Genomic DNA, 18,798 nt, shown 5'->3' with positions numbered 1-18,798 from the left:
ACCCTCTCTCGACTCTTTAAGCCTCGACTCTTAATTTAGGTAAGAGCACGTCACGTGAACGTTTCGTGCAACGAAGGAAAATTATCATATACTGTTCCGAAAAATTTATGCTGATTAATTTACGTCTTGTGTGTAATATTCTTTGTGTATCACATAGTGGAGATTTATTTTAATATATCATGCTATCTTATACTTATTTAATGCTATACGCTTGCCATCTGAAAGAGGGAGTAAAAAAAATAAATGAGACTAAAATAAATACGAATGAAAAGTGATAAAATATAAATAAGAAGCACAGCAGATTTTTTTAAAGTTAGCTCGCCCTTAAAATTCTATAATGTTTTACGGTTGAAAAATGATCGCAGGCCGCGCGCTCGTCACTCTCTAATGAAGTCACAGATAAATAACGTTCTGCGTATACGTCGCAAGTCTTGCTCGCACATCTCTGCGACGCTGATATTCCATTCCGGTAAAATCTTGTCGGTTAATGCGACCATTAAGAGTCCCAACCGTGATAAGATCAATCCTCGCGTGTCGCAATGCCGTTGTACTTTCCGAGGTGTCGGCCATTTGAGGCCAAAGTTGTCGGTTTTACGGGCCAACGTGTTTCAGATTTCGATCGATGATGACGACGTTTCGACATTCGGACTGTCCGGTTGATCATGGTGCAAGATTTAAGTCTTGATTCATCAGCGGGGGGAGGGAGAAGGAAGAGAGGGCGAGGGGGACAAAGAGGCGGGGAGGGGGAGGGGGGAGGAGGGATCCGATTGATAGGCGCATCAGGCACACGCTGAATTCTTATGCTAATGCGAGAAAGGAGCCGAGAAGACAATACATCCACACGCGAACTCCCGCGGCATCTGTATACACCCTGCGTCCCGTATTCTGTATTCCGTCAAGTGAATTAATACAATCACGAGGACCGTCGGGTGATTTTAGATGCGGTGAGATCGTGTTCGCCACCCGGTGCTTTTTATTGAGCTTTCTCATCGAGGAAGGGGGATCGTTGTCGTCAGCGATGACGACGATGCGAGGAAAACGCCTCGTAATGATTTGTAACGGGTCCAGAATTACTTTTTTCGCTGAAGAGAACGTATACCGTCAGATCGAGTCGGTCGTTCTGTTACAAGACGTGTGTAACATACAAAAGTATCTTTTCGAATGTGAAAATGAGAAATCATTTTCATAGAAAAGTTGACTCATTGTCTTCCTACAATGCTGATTCAATTAAACATTATACATTTCAAAACGACTGTATAATCTGCAGGATAATCTCATTTTCTAATCTTTAATCTTTTAACATCGATTTTAATTAAAATTTAAATTTAATCAAATAGTTTTAATTAACCCGAAGAAAGATCCACGCATCGATTTTTAATGTTTTCATAAATGGAGTTAGCGATCCACAATTATTATATGAAAATTCTTATGAAAAATCACGTTTACGTTTTTCGCTTTCCTAAAACTTTATAATGTGATGCTAACGCATGAAACAGGTCAAATTAGGTACTGCCAATGAATTCGTTTAAACTAATGTCCGCGCATGAATATGCAAAAAAACCATTGCGTATACGTTTCTTTTACGTGATCGATTTATTGAGTCGCTTGCTAGGAAAGTATAAAGCCGTCCCTTGTCTCCTTTCTCCTTCTCTCTGACGGCTCCGCGATGCACGATACACGTGGATACTTACTTCCGGTTCGTACCCGAACATTACGGTATCGATAGCTTCCGTCGATCATGGACAGCATTAAATTATGATCCGTCTCAAATTATCTCCTAAAATTCCAAAAGATTTCACAGGAATCCTCGAACGATTATTCTGTGGAGACAACTCGATATTCGTTCACGCGTATGTAATACAAAAATAATATCAATTAATTATAACTATTCTTTATAAATGGGATTGGAAGCATGGGATTGGATATATGTATTGCATCTTATTTCACGCGCTATCAAAGCTCTTAATCTTAATAAATACGTGAACAAAATTTAGCTACAAAATTAATTAAACGTTTAAAAATATATGATGAGAGCAGTACTCAGACGATGTTTAAACTTGAAAATCTGCATTTATTAATTAGCTTTAGTCATTCTCTGATTAACTTATACTCCCTAATCCCCTGCTAGATCATGGATCCAGCCGCGTGCATGTAACGTATACAGGGAAAATTAGCCACGATTAACGCTAATTGACGACTGGTGCAATCCGTTCTAAATGAGTACATTTCACTCGAGCGTTCGGGAAGTGCTTTTATCGAGAAATACGCAACAACTTTCCGAACGATCGCGAACGAGGGGCATATTAGAGACGCTCATGCATGGTTTTCTTTCTTTGATCGTTGATGCAGAAGAGAAGTCTGGCTGGCAGAAACTTAAGGCCGTCGCACACAAATTGGCATAACAGTAACAGGCGTATAGCATACAAGCGTTCGACGAGACGCTCGAGATGTGAACCGCCATATTGTTGCGTAGAATTTATTTTGTGTGTTTCATTAGTCGAGACGCTTATACGCTGTGCTTATGCACTTATGTAAATTTCTGTGCGGTGGGCTTTACGATGTAACGGTCGTTCTGCTTCGCCAGGGTGGATGAATGTAGCATTTCTCGTATTGCGATCGTAACTGTTCGCTAAATGACAAACCGCTAAAGAACAGATTAAAGTTTACGAGTACTGTATTAATCTCTTTACAGAGATTGTAATTTAGTTATTATTAAACATGTATAGCATTTCTCTTACAATAATCCCTTTGTATGAAACAGAGACAATAAGATTGAAAAGGCAATAATTTTCGACCTTATAACACTATCAAGGAAGAGTGAGTCTATATTGAAATATGAAAAATAAGATTTTTGACTGAAGATATTTATTATTTTATAACTAGTTTATATTTTCAAAGAATTTAAGAAAATAGCAAGTATGCGTCTCTTTCTTTTATCTTTAATTAATTTATTGATATTTAACAGCATCATATTTATTGTTGATTCTCATACCGTATATTGTCGTATATATCGTATATGTCGTATATGTCGTGCTATAGAATTTCTCTAATAATAAGTGCACAAAAAAGATAAGTAAAGTATAAAAAAATTAATCTGTAGGAATTATGCAAAATTTTACGTCGAACTTTAATAATATATAACTTAACAATTAAATTAATTTAAATTCTATATAATATCCGCTGTGTCAATTATATTTTTTGCAAATAATGATGTTTGCTATATGTATGTGAGTGCGTGTGTTTGATTAAACAAAAATAATTTATGTTAACTATAAAATCGATAAATGATATATATTATTTTATTAATCAATTAAAACGAGAATTATTGGAAATGATTAATATTAATTGTAAGAAAAATTTTATAATGTTGAACTTTTTTATTTTATTAATGATCAAATGAGTCGGATAATCGAATTTCAAAATATCATTTTTATATTTAAACTTCATAAATTAACTTAAACAAATTAATATATAAATATATACATGCAAAAATATATTTTGATATCATATTAATTTTTTTATATATCATATTAAATTTTGTTATATACTTCATTTTTCTCTAAAAAAATAACACATGATGTTAAATTAAACAAATTAATGTAACTTTTTAACAAATAATAACAAACATACGAGGTTATATTGAAAAATCAACCGGCCCGACCGGCCGCGTCCGCAGTCAACGAATTAGTCGACGCCGTGCCAAGCAAAGTCATCCCCGGTCGAGCGTCGGACGAATGGCCCTCGCGTAGGCTGGAGGAGGGAAACCGTAGAAGGTGAGAAACCTCTCGGAGGCTCCCGACTGACGGAGGCTCCGAGCCAGGAATTAGCATTGCTTCTCCGGAATCTCTTCTCGTCTCTCCTCCGCTGCGCCGCTGCCCCTTGTTCTTCTCGCGTCTCTTCTCGCTCCCTTTCCTCTTCGGTGCTCTCTAAACCTCGGTTTCCCGTAATTATTTTAGTCCCCCTCGTCTCTCTCGCGCGCGATCCGCCCCTCGTTCCCCGGTCGTGGTAACGCCGGAGATGTAATCGTGGCCTACCGAGAAGGAATGCAACAATTTAACAACTCGTTTTATTTTAATCTTTTGCGTGAAGATGCATTATGCGCCCGGAAAGAAGTACAATTTGTACCGACCGATTATTATGTCATTTTCCTTTTAGAAGCTAGTCTGTTGGGCGAATAATTATCTGATGTATTGTTATTTCACAAAAAACAATACGCATCAAATTAAATATTCTAAATATAATCCAGCTTGTCTTAAGCTATTAAATTAAAAATGTAAATGTTTTAAGCTAGAGATTAAAAAAAGATTTAAAAAAGATTACAATATAATCAAATTCTGTTTTTTCCAATACATTAAAGGTTTTAAGAAATGCAGCAATAGACTGTTGTTATTTGCGATCACGATTATTTGGAAAAATGCGAAATTTGCAGCGTATCGTAAGTAATATCATCGTAGAGCTAAATGATCAACTAAAAGGTTTAGATTTTTTTGCTCTCTCGTTTCAGATTTTCATTAATTTAGCATAGCGCGCAGCTTCTTCCACGCGCCTGCGATTGTAACCGTAAGAGTGAATATCTAAACAATTAAATTAAGCGCTTTTGTATCGTGCGTTATATGACTAGCAGCCAGCTAGTCATATATAGAGCTGGGAAGCTTGTCCAGCATGTTGATCTCTTCATCCGATTAGCGCCAGCCGGGGGAAGCTACTATTCCGCCGTACCACTCATTTCGCTATCTCGTGATATATTTTTTTTTCTTCCTGCTCTTTCTTTCATCACGCATCGCCAAGGAGACCCATAAACAAAATTGATACCATCTTTTTTTTTATGTACGTACTTAACTATTTGAACATATAAAACGAGCGGAAGCTTCTCAAAATTGCATGAACGTTACTATGACGTTCCCTCTCGTTGGATCACGATTACACATGATACTATTCCTTTATTCCTATATTCACCTTTTCTATCTTCACAAGTCTTTCTCTTCTTACCCTTTGTCTGTGCATTATCGCGTTTTGTTTCTCAAAGTTTTCCTTTCTATCTTATATATTTATCTGAAGCTCTAGGTACATAAATACACTTCGCGTACACGTTCAAATTTTTTATTAATTAAAACTTATGATACGTTTACACTTTTGAAAAATATGTCATATATTTTATATTTTTTTAAATGTATCTTTAAGTATCTTTAAGTTCTAAATTAATAATATTTTTATGAAAGAATATGCGAATATTTGGCTGCACATAAGATTTTAATGGAAATCGAAAGTTCTTCGTTAGTTTCACAATACTTTTTGTTCTCTTTTTTTTGTGTTGAATACTGCAAAGCCGTTTGCAACTAGATATATAGCCGTATCACGCGTCGTGCACTATCTCGGTATTGGTATATACGCACCACCTGCTACGCACACCCGCCGTTAACCGTCGCGCCGATTATCCGAGTACACCAGGAAATTTCGTTGAGTCGATGTCCGGGATACGAAACGAAGGGTGGCGCATCGATTATCTGATATCACGGAGAGACAAACCCTTGATAAACTTTTTTTTTTCGTGGATAATAGGATAAGGACGGAGATAAAGGAAACGCGCTGAATCATAGAGGTAGACGAAACAGAAAACTTTATAAAAACCTACATACATTTTTATTGTGTCCTTGGCACAAAAATCCTGATAAAATCGACAAGGATTGTGTACTTATTATTTGTCTAAGCTCTTGATGTTGTCGTGAAATATGTCAATATTGCTTATGAAATCCAGCAATTACTTATTAAAAGTTACACATACTAGAAGATAAAATTATTATTTTATTATCATTTCTCTTATCACATACAGATATCAGATATCTATTGTGTAGTAATGCATCGCCTTATATATACCTGCAGCTTCAGCGAATTTGTTATATCACGCGAATTACATTTAAGTAATTAAACATTAAGTTCGCCAAAAATTAAATGCAATTGTTAAGATATTATAAAGTTCACGATAAAAACGTCATCCTGTTCTCGGTCTGGGCAGAGATGTTTTTCTACCAGCCTGAGGAAGCCAAACGCATGCTTTAAGAAAGTGCGCTGCAGACAAAAGACAGGGGGAGAGGTGCGCTTAATGTTCCGCGATTAAAAACTCGCAAAGTCCAGATGATACCTACATTAAAATTGACGGCGCGTTCTGTCGCACAAGTCCTTTCTCACGAATTAGAGAATTAATGTTAACGAACAAAGAGCAATTATCGAGTATGGTTATGAAGCAATTTATTAAGAAGGTTGGCAAAGGGCACGCGAGAACAAGGAGCGAGAACGGTTCAGCGATTTCGTGAGCTACGTTACGTTGGGCTACGTGGGCTACGTGTACGCGCGCGCGCGGGCGACGGAGACCCGCCGCGTGCGTGGTGCGTGCTCGTGTACATGTGCGTGCGTGCGTGCTTGCTGCGCGCGCGCACGCGGGAGTAGTACGTACGGGCGAAGGGGACAGACCGACAGAGATAAAGAGCACTTCCGGACGCGCGCGGGGAGAGACCAAGGTCCGCGTATCTGTTGCTGCTGGCAAGGAGAGGCGCAGGAGAACCCGCGGGAGAGTCACACCTGAGTGCCCACGCTTCCTCTTATCCGTTCCCTCCCTTTTGTCTCTCGCTCTCGCTCGGTCCCGCTCGCCCTCACGCGAGTCCCACAGAGCTCTCCCTCTCTGCCCCTGGCCCCTGGCCCCCTCCCCCTCTCCTCACTCTGTCTCTTTCACCTTCTCGCTCTCGGCGGGCTACTCCCCATCCCTGGGGTACACTATCTCTCTTTTTTTCTCTACTTCCTCTGTCCTCCCCTCGTACAAATGGCGCGCACCATCTCTCGTCGTGTCGTGCCCCACGGTATCCTGCGCGAGCGACGAGTGTTCCTTTCGATAGGGACAATGGTGAACCTTTCAAAAAATTGTTCGCGATTGCCTCGGAGAAAGGAGCCGAGTGGAGTAGGATAGAAAAATTGGAAAAGGTTAGATTTCTAAAAGAATATCTCTTAAGAAAAAAAAATAAAATAAAAGATTTAATCAACATGGTTGATGCAACGATTGATGCAAACGATTAAAAATGTCATTGAAATTTTTCTGTATTTGATGTACGTCCTAATTTTATCGAATTTTATAGATTAAATACAACGGGCGAATGTTAGGTAAATCGTGCGGAAGACAACTAATGGGCAAGTAGATGAAGATGTCAAAGAGGTATTTCGCGTGCCGGCTCCCTACTTGACGTGACATTCTCGAGCTCTGTTATCGGCTTTCATACGAGACGTAATTATTTGCAAATGCTCCATTTAAGCAAAATCTGATGCATAACGAGACGTATATGGCTTTCGATCGACGTTTAGAGTTACAAGTCGTTCAACTCGCGCGTATCGGTTTACACGAATTACATGATCATGCGCGTGATACTAAGGCAATATTGTTGACTCGTGCTCGTCTCATTGATATCTTCCCTCCGCTGCTATATTTTCTGAAAGCGGGGTATTGCGTGCTCGCATGCGGCCGGTAGGTATATACCACGCAATTTTAGCGGATAAACTCGATACTAGCGCGTTTTCACGACAAGAAAGCTTAACCCGAGTAATTTTTCATGCCGACCGTATTACTAATTGCGACTTATTACATGGCAATGAAACTTCACTTAACAAGGGTGTTATTACGATAAGACGTTTTGATTACAAGCGCAGCAAACTGCACGGGGCAGACTGAGATTACCGTGGAAAATTATTGATTTCCTTGATAAAGTATATCGTTATTAATTTACGTTGAGAAAGCTGCAATTCTCATCGATCGATTTGAATTGATAAATGGCTTGCATTTCCAAACGGGTTTATTGAAAAATTTTAGAACGATAATAACGGAAGCTGTCATGTAAGTAAGAATATCGTAGATATCGAGTAGATTTAATCTTGTGTACAAATTGCGCAACAATGGCAACTCCTGTCTGACAAATTTTATATCGTAATATATCGTTTATTTGCAAGGATCAATCTTTTCGGCAAATTTCCGATTCAGCGTATATATATCTTGTCTCTGATTAATCAGACGATAGCAACCGCACAAGTGCCAACCTGCGGTGCATCGTTCATGTTACAAACATTCGCTCGGATTTCCAGTGTCAGGGAAAATATAGATGCAAGATGATCTTTCGTCACTCAGCAACTCGATTATCACGCGCTCTCAGCTGCTCGAAGACTGGCGATTGACTTTTTATCTCTGAGAAATAACTACCTGATTATTAATTACAACTTTTAATTAAAAAAATATATGTACATATGAGACCGAATTTTTTAATAACATTGCGATTATAAAACAAAAAGTCGAAAAGAAAAATTAAGAATTATTAAAGTGACGATTTGATATTATAATTACAAAAAATTAATGAAGCTATAGGACTAACAATAAGACGTAATCAAGATTCAGCGCCGATAAACTTAATTGCGCGACTATCGAATGAATCTTTGACACGCTCACAAATTGACAACGGCGAGGAAATGTACAATAAAATCGAAAATTCCGAGCTCAGCAAAGACCATAAACGGCCCTCTTTCCCACGCGCTACATATCTGTTTAGCGCGTACTTAAGGATACTTAAGAGGCTCTAGCCCAGCCATAATAATATCGACGAAATATAATTTGATGGCCTCCGCGCGCACACAATCCCCCCGCCGTCCTGTCCGTTCTCCAGTCTCTCCGGACGTAGTTCTCCTTAATCGAAGGAGGATGTGGAGTCGGTTAAGCCGAAGTCAGTCAGTCAGTTTCATTTGAACGTCAGCTGCCCGGATGTCTCCCCCATCTGTGGGACTCGTGTTGCAGGGAACAGAGGCACCCATGTGAGACACCTTCTCCTCCGTGCTCACTCACTCGTCTGCTCACTCAGGTGGACCCATACACGGCGTGCGCGCGCGTGTATGCAGCACGTAATGCGCGCGTATCACGTCGTATACACGGATACATCTGGACGCCAAGTACATCTGCGTATGTACTGCGACGGCCGCACTATCTCCTTGACGAAACTCGCCCGTTGAAATTATCGAGATTCTCGATACGGTTCTCGTTACCTTGGACTGTGAGATTAAAAGTCATACGAAATCTTCTTGCGTGGAATAAAACCGTTATACAACGTTTTCATTTGGTTCGCTTTTGAATAAAGAGAAGGGTGATAGGATCGATATCCCGATAAATCCGCTGATTAATTTCGGAGAAATCTAATGAATAATTTACACTTGGATCGAATAGGTGAAAGATCAGTAATCAGGGGGTCACTCTCCGCATTATGCATTCGCTCATTTATTCGATATCTTCTATCTATCGAATATATAAGCATGTTAATTTTTCGGCTCACGTCGTTTGTTAGTTTCTTCCCGGCAGTCTGATTAAGTTTATCTTGTATTAATGAATTTCTTATCTACGAAAATATAATATATAACATCTTTTTTAGCATATATTTTTAAGTTTAATTAAATACAGTTTAATTAAATACAAAAAACATGAAAAATTTGGTAAGATTATTTTAATAACATGTATAAAAAAAAAATAAATAAATAAATATTAATCAAGATCATTTTTATTAAATTTTTATTAAATGTTATTATAACCAAGTTTCTTATATGTATATTGTTCACTGAAATAATTGAGTATGTATAACACATAGTTGACGAATATCTTTTACGTCGATAATTAACATACATATATCAATCACATTGCTAAGATAAAATTGGATCTAGTTTTAGGAAAAAATACCATAATGTAGGAAAGTATCGTAAATCAGTCATAGTTGGTCTGATCTGGATCTGATTTCATGAGAAAATACGTATTATTTTTTAGATGTCTTGTGTGTGATTCCATTGCAAAACTGCAGGTGTTTATAGCGAGTTAAGCATTTTTTGCGTGGCTGTAAACAACACGTGATCTCGCAAGTACCTTCTTGCTACGTTCCTCTTTCTATATTATTTTGCCGCGGTAAGATATTAAGTAAAAAATAATTTCCTTATATAAAATGAGGCACCAAATAATCGCTACAATTACGAAATTATAGGCATGAATTAATGAAAATTAATGATATTATTTTGATAGCATCAGCCCGCGAATATTGTTAAGAGTAGCGTGAAGGGTAAATATATGTGACACACACATACACACAAAAAATCGTTCTGCCAGCACTCCATCAGCGAGATCCATATCTCGCGAAGCAAGTGGCATTCTATGTGAATTCGAGGAAGCCTTCTCGGATTATAGTGACCAGTTACGATGGCATTGCATATAGCAAATGTAGCAGATCACATTGCGCAAAGTCTAGTTGACAAATCAGAACCGTGTTCTCCGTCGAATCTTCGCTACATCCGTAAGCGAACGTGACATTCGGCGAATCAGATGAACGACGATTCGAAACGTTTGCAAGATCATCGCATACACAAGTGCACTTCTCTGCAAGGTGCAGGCGTCAATTTAAATTTTAAAAAAATTGTATCATTAATTTCATAGTCTTAAAACAATCAAAATTCTTCTTTGAGAATCTTCTACAAATTGAGAGTCTTTCAGCTGAGGCTGAGTCTTTTTTATTCGCAGCCTCTTGCCAAACTCTACATTTTGTGAGTTATGCGAGTTACCGGAGAATAATTATTAGTATAATCATTAGGATCATTACGTGGAATGAAGGTATTACATTTAATTATCTTTTTCGTTACACTGTCGTATTGCACCAGCTACATATAAACGAATGATTCAGTGTGATAAGCGCGAACACGATATCACCGGCACGAGCGAACATGGAAGAATATGAATACATACATATGTGCGTGCGACGCCGACACGCCCGGTACACTGCACGTTGAATATAATAAAAATGCGAAGCAGGGAAGATTTACAAGAAAAGCTCCCGGATGTGGGAAACTTCATCTTGATCAATTTCCCTCATTAGCGGCCGAGCGTGGATGTGCCGCGGAAAACTTGGAAATGCAAAAACTGCAGACTTCCACACAATGCAGAGCGCAAAAAATACGTGAATACGCTCAAAAGGTGATGTCGCGATATGTGAAAATATTTTCAGAAATACACTGAGCTTCGTGTGGTATCGCGGAAATTCTCGGCAAAATTTCTCTCCGAAATTTCATTTCAAATCTGTTTTTAGCAGTCCAATATGTATTTTGAAGAAATTTGCCAACGTTAACGTTGACGAGTTAAACATTTGATAAAAGCCAACTTTGAAATTTGTTAAAAAATGCAGCTCCGTTATTGATGTATAGTTTGGACTCTGTTTGGACACTCTGTATATTCGGCAGTCTTTTGCAAGGTATAATACATATATAGGAGGGGATTCTCTGTCCTGTGTCAGCGCCTCAGAGTTCAATGATCTCACGAACGAATCACGTGTCCATTCGTTGACGATATTTATGAAATTAAGAGTTTGAACAGCGATTAGATAGATATATTACTGGTACATCTCCACGTACGAAAACATCCGAAATCTTGAAGCTTTGTACATAGACGCTTTGTATACATAGTCAGTTAGTAACTTTATATCGCATTGGTGATTGGTGAACGAGAATCTGAGGTCGCTTAGTGACTATAGGAAAAAATTTTACGATCTTTGCAATGTATAGTTACATCTAACATATCATACATATTTTTTCCTTTATGAAATTACTTATTGCCTTTGGAACAAAGATGTCACGCTATATTTTCTAAAACGATAATCGATTTCGAATCGTTAAAAGGCGCGTCGGGTAACAGGAAACGAAAATATATGCCAGGAAAGGCTCCTCTTTCTTTTAACGGGATCGTATTAAAAACGCGGCGTTCGGCCGACGACGTGAAAACTCGTATATATGGCGCGGCGCGAGTCGCATCGTTTAAATGCAACAAAAGTAGAGCGCTGTCCACGTAGGGCAAGGAAAGTGAACGGAAGACAGGTGAGTGCAGGTGAGGAACGAACTCGAGGTGCGGATGTACACAGAGCAGAAAGAGAAGAATCGACTCGCCCGCGGGTAGATAACCTGCCGCTGTTGTAAAGTGAGCGAGGGGACCGTGTAAGGTAACTGAAGTTTCTGACCAAAGTGAAGGAAATATACATCCGCGAAACGTATCGCTATTACTTGTTGTTTTGCCAGAGAGAGAAGCGTGGGAAATTCGTATAATCATTCGATATGTATATGAATATATGTGAATATAAATGTTCGGATTATACGAAGTATAATTCGACAGATTATAGAAAATATTATTTTTTACATGCTTTAATATGTTAACGTGCGAAAAAGCTAAATTGATATAGAGTGCAGTATAAATAACTCTTTATAAGTTATGCTATTCATAAAATATTTTTGATAATATAAATTATGAAGTATTATAAGCTTATTTCTGTCGCAATGGTTTTCGTCGTGAGGAAGTGTCGCTTTCAAAATTGCTGGCCCCTCGATTATGTCACGGAGAAAATTGTCATTATTTCTACTCCGATGGATGCGTTTTCCACATCTTAACGATCACCTTGCCTCCGTAACAACCGCCGGACGGCGATCTCTTACCATCAAAAGGCAGTCAACGAGATTAGAAAGGTGTATTCAGCGTTCGAGTGCACGTAATTACTTAATGAGTCACTTGTAGTCCTTTATTATGCGGACATATTAATTGTTTCGTTCGCCAAATAGGCAATACGTCTCTATCACATAATTTGTATTGTATAACGCACAGCATCGTGATTGAATTGTCGTACATGTATGTAATCGTCTGCAATCGAACAAAGACAATTGACAAAATTTCGCGGCGAAACTTAAGTGTCACAAAGAGAATTTTTTTTTTTTCTTATCAAAGTCTCTCGAAGACATAACATTCTTCATCTAATCAGAATTCGGTCGGCAATTCGTACCAGATGCAAAATTGCGTTACTACTTCAGTAGAAAGGTTTATATTTTTCCTCTGCAGAAATGTTTATCTCTTAACTTTGTAATTACTTTACTGCTGTTATTATACTTATTTTATGGATGGTGCGCGCCTAATGTTAAATACGAGGAGAGCGAGAACAACCCCCTTCGGACGTCCCAGGGGCTTCCTCGCGCGGGGTGTCTCGTGGTTCCGAGAAGCGAACGGACGAAGAGGGTTAGTTCGCGATAGTGGGCAGGAATACACGCACGCAATGGACTTGTGTGTGTACTCCTGCCTGAAAGTTCAGTTTTCTCGAAAGAGCGAACAAAAATATGAGAGCTGTAATAAAATGATGAACTAGAAATGCGATACAGTCGTTCATTCGATACGTATCGCTGTCCAGTTGGGCATGTTTAAGAATGACTTTGATATACCGTTCACTTCTGCGCACTACACCAATACGCAAACGCTAATTTCGAATTTGTTTTCGAGAGAAGACGATGAAAAATATGAAATCCTTTTCTGTTGAAATAGCAACGCAGCGATTTTGCATCTCGTATACGTTGCCAACCGAATTCTGATTAGATAAGATGAAAAATGTTATATTTTTGAGAGACTTTGGAAAAAAAAGCAATAGAGTTTGTAACCGCTCGACTAGGTAAAACGAAGGCTTGGCAACCGTAAAATTTGGAAGTAGGCCATCGTGTAAGTTTATGACCGAAGTTACGACAAGAATTTACGTATGCATGCGGTACAGGCACAATGCATATATAAGCGGGGGCATGGCTACGTCTATATACACGTGTACGGCGGACGCGCGTACACGAAAATAACTCTGATATCTATTTTTATTAAATAATTGCCATTCGATCTCGGTCGTGCTTAAAAGAATATTATGCGCCGCCCCCGGCTGCGCGCTTCGATCTCTCTCGCTCGGCTCATGCCGCAGCGCGGACGTACTCCGCGAAAGCGTATATTTCCATTGCTCTTTTCGAAGTTGGACTGTAATTGCGTAAAAAAAAAAGAAGAGTGGACGGGTACACTCGAATATATCATTTAGAAACTGAGAATGTCGAGTAGGTTGCTATTCCGGGAAACGAGGGAGAAAGGTTGGCGGCTAACGGCGCGGTAGCGGCCCGACGACGCCAGGTACATCTATACAGATAACGCACACACGCACGCGCCGATCCGCATTGGGATTCACGAAAGCTCGGCCGTACTCGCGAAAATTGAAAACAACGGAATTACACCGTCTCATGCAAGTCGATGTCACTTTTAACAATTTCAACAACGCTTTTTTTTGTAACTTCATATCTGTCTTTCGCGAGCGGGAGGTAGATTTCATATGATATATCTGTCAAAAATTTTACCCTCTCTCTCTTAAAAAAAAATAAAAGAGAGATCTCTCACTCTTCCATGTATAAATAATATTTATACGTTGCGCTATGTCAGATTATGAATATCCGTCAACTTAATATAGAATTACTCGCGCATGTGTTCGTGAGTAGATCTATCGTCCGCCGTATACATTATTCACGAATCCTTAGTCGAATGTTCACCACGTGGCTGAATCCGCTCGTTCGCTCACGTCTACATGTTATGAAAAATCTATGCTCTGTCCTTGATATTATTCTCATTATTATCTACGTTGAATTTAGACAAATATTCAAATTCAGATCTTTTACAATCTTTTATTGTACACGTTTCCATTAAACATTATCGTATTCTGCTGATCGGAGAAAACTTCTCGAAAAAGAAATAGCGTTCCTGTTATTTTCTATGCATTAAAATATTATTTTTCAGATGTTTTTAGGATATTTTTAGGAAAATATTTATTATATACGTTACTTTTAACATTGACTATTTTATGATCAAATTTTATTATTTTAATCTTTGATATGAAATATACATCGGATAAAATCAAGTTTTTAGTCTATTCTATAGACTATTGACTTAGACCGTCGTATAGATTATTTTAAGATTGTCTCTGAGAGGATAATATGTCCGATGTCATCCATAACATCAGCTTATTATTACAGTCATCTCGAGACAAACGTTATCGGTCAACGAAGGGAACAACTTCCTCCACATTAATAGTTAAGACCCGGCCAGTTATCGGGAAACGTGGAAACGACGAGGCGGACAGAACCGCCGCGTCGTTATCGAGTATCACCGGAGGAGGTTGCGCCGGTAGACGTTACGACGGCCGGCGGAAGCGGCGGCGGCGGCGGCGGCGGCGGTGGTGGCGGTATGGTGGTCAATAGTGGGGGACAGCAACGGCGGCGGCACGGTGGTGGTGTTGCTGCTGCTGCTGTGGTGCCCTCGCCTACGTCGGGGCGACCCGGGGGTGATTCGAACGCGCGCGGGAAGCAGGGTGGGACAGGTGGAGAGAGCAACTCTCTCTCCGCCGCCGGTGACGTTTTAGCTCATGCAGAGGTGAGCCAGCAGCGAGAGCCCGTGGTATTGACCGGTTACCTCCCTAGCCGGTTACCTAGCAACTGTTTGTGGCCAACACACCTATGAAACCTTGGAGATCTGACTTTAGCCTACAGACCACCCATCCGACCATCACCCACCCATCCAAGCCAAGAGGTGAGCCCTGCTTCCTCCCCAGCTCCCTCCGCCTCGCACACCCTCGGCCGCCCCTCGCGGGCGCTCTCCTCGCCTCCTCCTCATCTCTCTCTCTCTCTCTCTCTCTCTCTCTCTCTCTCGCTCTCTTTCTCTCTTTTTGTCCGATCGAACAGATTCCCGGGGTTTCGGGGAAGAAGCGCTCGATCATTAAGGGCTTCCCCGTAAGTTCTCGCATTCGTACCTTGGCGCCGTCCCCATCCCGGTGATGATCGACAGCGGCGGACCGTGGGGACCGGGGGGACGATAGCTAGATGATCGGCCGCCGTTGTTACGACCACGAAAATGTACACTAGGGAGAAAAAGGTTTCGTGTCGAATTCGATTGCCAGACGCGGAGAAGTCATCATGATAATCTCTCTCGTCATTGCCAGCCGAGGCTAACCTTTTGGCCAGGGACGTGGCGGAGTCGTAATGTCATCGCATTTACGATGTCTCGAGTGTCATGGGTGTATCGATCGCTCTTCTCGTTCCTTTTTATTTCGTTCTCGGTTTTATTTCTGGAAGAAGGATGAGATATTATTCGCTTTGTAATTTGCAATTGTATTATTGCGTTTATAATGCAATTATAAAAAAAAAAGATCAAGATATAGCGCAATTCACTAAAGTATTAAGATAAGAGAGACTTGAATTTTCGAGTTCCTCTCAATTTATTTTTAACAAATATATAATTTTTTTCAATCGTGATATCATAATAAGATCATAGACTAATATATTCTATCCACCTCTTGTACTACATTTTTAAAATGCTTTTTTCTGACTTACAAGAAATATTCCGAAGAAATGAAAGGTCAATGCGTATTTCCTCGCAATATCATCTTTTTATAGTCTTTCGCCTTTTCATTATACTTTTAACTTCTCTTTTCATTTTGCTGCGCCACATCTCTAATTTCACAATCGGCTTTGGGGCTCAGAAAGAAGTCCTATCGCGCGAGAGAAATGTGTGAGGAGGGAAGCTCGCGCCCGCGCGCTCGCGAGAGCGGTCGTTAGATGAATAATAAATTGGTGAATCGAGGGTGTGGTTACACGGCTGGAACGAGCCCGGGTTGCCTGGCTACGAAAGCACCTACATCGGATCCTCCGGCGTACACGGCCGAAGTTGGGATCCCTCCGCCGCGGTCGGCCTCGCACGTGCACCGAGCGGATACGTGTGCGGCGAACGCGACGGCGGCGGGCCGACGCGGCTGTGTGGGTACATACTCTCTCTGTGTGTGTGTATGTATGTGTGTGTGTATGTGTATGTGCGCGCATGTGTGTGCCAGCAGCTATAGGCTAACATTATCCACACTACCATCCAGTATGGTCCTCCTCCGGCCGGAGTAAAATCAACCGGCTAGCAAGCTAAGCGCCGATCAATAACCGGGGACCTCGGCGGCTCTGCTCTGCGGAGTGTCTTCCGTGGAATACAAACGGTCCTCGTTATAGTTCGCTAATGCATTCTGGCGAAGGCGAGCCGCGTCCCCAGCTAACGTAACATTTCCGAGAGCCCGAGACGCGATGAAATGCAAGACCGAAATGCATATTGGGATTTCTATTATAATAAATAATGTATTTATATTTTTTTTTGTACATGCTATCGATTTAAAACTTCGCATTTTATCTTCAACCAATATGATCAATCAGAACACCTCATAACTGCAGTTTCCAGTAATTTTTGGATCATTTTTAAGATTTACATTCGCGCATTTACCTCTATATCTCTGTCGTGCGGCATTACGTATATCGGTTACATATATTATCTCAGAGATAATAACAGATAATAACGTCACGATTGTTATATTATATTGAATAACATTTAAAAAATATTCTTTATACATTAATTATCAGAATAATATACTGTAACATCAATGTCTGTCTTAAACGGATATCAATTTTAATAGCTGTTCCAAATATCTTATAACTATACAGCGCGAATTGTGGAATTGTCCGCGATGCATGCAAAACGTTGTACAATTAGCTTCTCGATTAATCGGCAGCGTGCGTCTCAAATGACGTCGAGAAGACGAGCGGAGCATGAAGCCATTGTACGTGCAGCTTTCGTGAAAATCGCGGTAACGCCGGCTGGCGTGCTGAGAAACCCGTGAGGACGATGACGAGGCCCGTAGCCGTAATGGCGCCATTGTTCCCCGGCTGCCGAGAGAGGAGAGATGTGCACGAGAATCGAGGTTACGAGAGGGGAGGGAACGAATTGGCATTTGCGTAATAGGAATACGAGAAATATTGCGACGTTGTATATCGTACGATGATGAATCTCGAGATGTCGCGGTCGAGAGGAAGATTCTGTTGCGTAACTTTGCGCGACTTGTGTGTCCTTTGGATGCTAGCGCAAAATTGAGACGTAATTCACGATGGTCATGGCAATTTTTTTAATCCGCGGAATATCCCTATGAAAACACTGATGCAAGAACAATTTATGTGTGTTAAAATAAAAATTATGTTACAATAAATATTTAAAAAACAATATAGAAATAACCATTAATATCTGATAAAATATTGAACTCATCTACTAAATATAATTTATATTCCATTTTATAAATATGTATTCTATATATGTATAATTCGCGAAGGTAAAAATTTATGTTAAAACTAAAAATCATGGTTTTCATGAATATTAATGAAATATTTGAAATGGAAATTTTTAGAACAGATCGTACAAAAAGAAATTATAGTATTTTTTGATGGTTTTAAATTATGATTTAATTTGATTAACAGATTTATATTAAAAAGGAGACAAGTTAAAAAGGATGAAAAATTATTGAACAATACATTTTAAAAAATTTATATTAGAATAAATTAATACAAAAATTTATATTAAAAACTTTATGGTGTTATTAACAAACTTAAAGTCTTTTATTTTAATATATATTACTTTCGATTAGTTCTTGCAATGTGTAATTATTCTATATACTCAATAGTAAATTAACAAAGTGTTCTCGTGAGATTTTGGCCACTATATAAATTATAATCATCATTACATTAATTATCTCAAGTTTCGATTTCAGAAAGTGTAAGATATCCTATCTCATTCTTTCTCGTGCCTATCTCGTCTTAATGCGACGAATACGAGACGTGACTCGATGCGTGTATCTCGTGATACGCTTTTATTTTTGTAATGCCGATCATTATCGGGCACGATGGTGCCTAATAGAATTCATAATCGAGCTACTCAACGAACATCCGCTGCGGCGCGGCAACAATTATTATCGTCGTCAAAGCCGCGGGATAGTTTCGAAGGTGACCATCGTGCCGGTCTCTTCTATCGGTTGTAACAGTAGCAACGGCTGCTGATGATCTCGTAGTCAGCAATGCGGA

Source organism: Wasmannia auropunctata, unplaced genomic scaffold, assembly GCF_000956235.1.
Source record: "Wasmannia auropunctata unplaced genomic scaffold, wasmannia.A_1.0 LD335985.1, whole genome shotgun sequence".
NCBI lineage: Eukaryota > Metazoa > Arthropoda > Insecta > Hymenoptera > Formicidae > Wasmannia > Wasmannia auropunctata.
Note: the sequence above shows the minus strand (reverse complement) of the source record.